The sequence below is a fragment of the Miscanthus floridulus genome, chromosome 6 (assembly GCF_019320115.1).
Source record: "Miscanthus floridulus cultivar M001 chromosome 6, ASM1932011v1, whole genome shotgun sequence".
NCBI lineage: Eukaryota > Viridiplantae > Streptophyta > Magnoliopsida > Poales > Poaceae > Miscanthus > Miscanthus floridulus.
Genome location: NC_089585.1, coordinates 124,257,098 through 124,260,993, shown reverse-complemented (window position 1 = coordinate 124,260,993; position 3,896 = coordinate 124,257,098). Strand labels below are relative to the sequence as shown.

At 53.5% G+C, this 3,896-nt stretch overlaps 1 pseudogene; it reads left to right on the top strand.

Moving 5' to 3' along the window:
• Positions 1–295: 295 nt before the first annotated feature.
• Positions 296–2,295, top strand: LOC136459452 (transcription factor DIVARICATA-like; annotated as a pseudogene).
• Positions 2,296–3,896: the final 1,601 nt, after the last annotated feature.

Below are 3,896 nucleotides of genomic sequence, written 5' to 3'. Positions count from 1 at the left end.
GGGCCTCGTTTAGATTGCCTTAAAATTTCAAGTTTTTTCACTCTCTCTCCATCACATCAATTTTTGGACACATGCATGGAGCATTAAATGTAGATAAAAAAATAACTAATTACACAGTTTGATTGTAAATCACGAGACGAATCTTTTGAGCCTAGTTAGTCCATGATTAGATAAAATTTATCAAATACAAACGAAACATGCTACAGTGTCCAGATTGCAAAAAATTGCAATCTAAACCAGGCCCAGGTATCTACAATGAGAAAGCGGCCATGGTTGAGAGTTGAGAGGCCACGAACTCCACCAAGTCCAACACCCAATCACAAGCATCCACTGCCTTGCTCGCCTTTTCTTTAAGGCCTCCAACGGTGGAGCCGGAGTAAACTCCGGCCACTTCGGCATCCTCCGGGGAATTTGATTCGTCTCCCTAATCCCTATATACCCACGCTACCTTCCACCTCCCCCTAATTCTCTCCCTCGTCTTCTTCGCTACCAGCCAGACAGCTCCAGCTCAGGTGGTCAGGCAGCGGCCAAGATGATGGCGGAGGCGGCGTGGACGCCGGTGCTGTTGCCGCCGACGGCGCCCTGCTTCTGGCAGCCGGACACGCACTCGGTTTTCTGGCGGAGAGGAGACGTGTGGACGGCGGAGGAGAACAAACAGTTCGAGAAGGCGCTGGCGCAGATCGACCGGAACGCGCCCGACAGGTGGGAGAAGGTGGCGGAGATGCTGCCCAGGAAGACGGCCGACGACGTGAGGAACCACTACCACGACCTCGAGAACGACGTCGGCTACATCGAGGCCGGGCTCGTGCCGTTCCCGCACTACAGCAGCTCGGTCCCATCGTCCGGGTTCACCCTCGAGGCCTGGGACGGCGGCGACGGCGGGTTCAGGCGCGGCTACTGCCTCAAGCGCGCGCGGGGGTCGGACCAGGAGCGGAAGAAGGGCGTCCCCTGGACGGAGGAGGAGCACAAGTAAGCAACAATCCCAACCAGAACCATCATCGTCGTGCTGGGCGGGTGCGGGTCGATGGATCCGCCCGCTCGCCTTCTTTCTTCTTTCCGTCTGCTAAAAATGGCGAATTTCATTTCGTGTCTCAGGCTTTTCTTGATGGGGCTGAAGAAGTACGGGAGAGGGGACTGGCGGAACATCTCGCGCAAGTACGTGACGACCCGGACGCCGACGCAGGTGGCCAGCCACGCGCAGAAGTACTTCATCCGGCTCAACTCCGGCGGCAAGGACAAGCGTCGGTCCAGCATCCACGACATCACCACCGTGAACCTCCCCGACGAAGACCGCTGCAACGCCCCGCCCTCGCCGCCGTCCGCGGTCACCGCCGCCACCAACCCCTCCGTCGCCCAGCTGGTGGACGTGAAGCCGTTCATGCCGCCGCTCCCAGCTGGCGCGCTCGGCGTGTCGCACCCCTACGTCAACGTGAAGCTGGAGCCCAAGAGCTCGCTCGTGGCCGGCCTTGGCCTGGGCTTCGACGACTCCGTCTTCCTGCGCAGATGCATTGCGGACAGTTGTGACGGGCGATTCTTGCGGCGAAAACCGCTCCCATCCCATCTCTAACTACACCGCCTCATCTCCGACTCCGAGCATCAGGGCCGGGCCAAGTCGCAGGCGGCAGGTCGTCGTGCTTCAGGTGTACTACTCCTATCAATCAGATGGCACGTCCCGTGTGAGGATGAAGAGTGGCACGGTCTCGGCGTCCAGATGCCAGCTCGCGGCAGCTCCGAGTGACCGTGTTCATCGAGAACAAGAGGCCGTTGCAGCGTCCATTTCAGTTCAGTGTACATAATTGGACAAGTACAGAGGCCAAGAACTTGCACGGTACGTCGATACCGAGTAATAAAGCATTCCATAAAAAGCCTTCCAGCGTCACCGGCGGCGGCTTGGAGTAGGATCCAGGATCACGTACGGGATCAGGAGATTTCTGTACCGGCTTGTTAGTGTGTTTTTGGTGTGCAACATCTCCCACCGGATGGGGGGTAACACTTGTAGTGTGATGCTTGTAGGGTCTCGCAAGGTTTTTGTCCGCCATTGTTGCTTTGCCAGTTACTCCTACTAGAAGTTTAGATATGCTGTTCTAAAAAGAAAGGAAGTTTAGATGTGCTGGGCTCTGGCTGATGACTTCTCAAGCTTCCGTGTGCTGCTTGCCGTCGCTGTAGAAGCAACAGAAACTCCGGCAGGAGATCGGTCGGTCTCCCTCTCGGATCTCAGGGGGTGTTTAGTTCCCCAATTTCCAGAATTTGGCACTATGCAAAAAGAAGATTCCCCGTCACATCAAATTTGCGGTACATGTATGGAGTACTAAATGTTGATGAAATCAAAAACTAATTGAACAGTTTTGTTGTACTTTACGAGACGAACGTTTTGAGCCTAATTAGTCAACGTTTGGACAATTATTACCAAATACAAACGAAATACTGCAGTAGCCACTGTGGCTACAGTAACTCCGGCGGCGCCGATTCCGCGCTGAACTAAACGAGGGCTCACTGTGAAGTCTGCCTGGGCGGATAGTTAACTCCTCCCTTGTCACCCTCGTGTCGTCCGTCTCCTCCATGTGGAAGCACCGTACTCCGTACTTGGCATGCATGTGACCTGCTACTCTTCCCCGTTTAATTCTTCAGATAAAATATTCGGCCGAATGCATCTTGCTCTTCCGCCCATGCGCATATGTTTCCGCTCCCTGGCTCTGTGAAACTCCCCGATCTGGCTCCAGATTGGCCAGTCGCAGCATCGGGAGCCGGAAGGTTTGATTGATTTCTCCAGCTCAGCTAGAACTCAAGTGTGAAGAAATCATGAAGTGAAGGTCGCAAGAATACCAAGCGCCTTTGGCTGCCTGATAGTGGCTGGCACGCAGTGGTGGTAGGCGCTGAGTTGGAGGTCCACCGAACAAGAAGGCATCACATCACATGCCCCAATAATCTCCCGTCTTTCTCACTCACTGCACTCTTTTTTTCATTCCCGAAAGCAAAGCCATGGATGACCTGGCCCCTGTGGAAGTATTAGTGCGTGTTTAGTTCACGAATTTTAGGAATTTAGCTACTGTAGCATTTTTATTTTTATTTAACAATTAGTGTTCAATCATGGACTAATTAGTCTCAAAACGTTCGTCTCGTAATTTCCAACTAAATTGTGTAATTATTTTTTTTCGTCTACATTTAATGCTCCATGCATATATCACAAAATTCGATGTGATGGCTACTGTAACACTTTTAGGGAATTTGGTTGGGAACTAAACAAACACTTAGTACCTTCCTACAACTTTCAGTGGGCGCACACTGTGCAGGCAGGCAGCTGCAGCTCGCTTCAAGATTCACTCATTGCCCAACTAGAACACACACACCGGCACATGACCGTCGCCACGATGTGCGGATCCACTCGAGCCTTCAGTGGCGCACACTGTGAAGCTGAAGCCGGCTCATTCCATTCCCATCCCAGCAGTAGGAAACTGCAAACAAATGCTAAAACAAGGGCTTTCCCAGGAAGCGAGACATTGCTCGATTGTTGCCGTTTATATGTTGTAGTACTAGTAGTGTACTACTGCTGGAAAATCCATGGCCGGTCGGTATGTTATGTTCCACCTGACCTGATTCTTTGTGTTGAGCAGCGGCCCCGCCGGTGGCCTGGTATCATCTCCTCGCCGTGTCGTTCGCCGGCGACTCCGACAAAGCGCACAGTGAGGAAGTGGCGGCGCAGGCCGGAGAAGAGAAGGGTGTCCGTGCCACTAGCCTCATGTGGCGTCTGACTCGGCTCTCGCAGGGAAATTCCAGTTCGCCAGCGCCTCACCTGACCTGACCAGTCTACTTTCTCCCGCCACGAATCATCATTCGCCCTTGCTCCCAGTCCCAGTCCAGTTTCGCTTGCGATTCAGTGTCGAGATCGCACTGTTCTG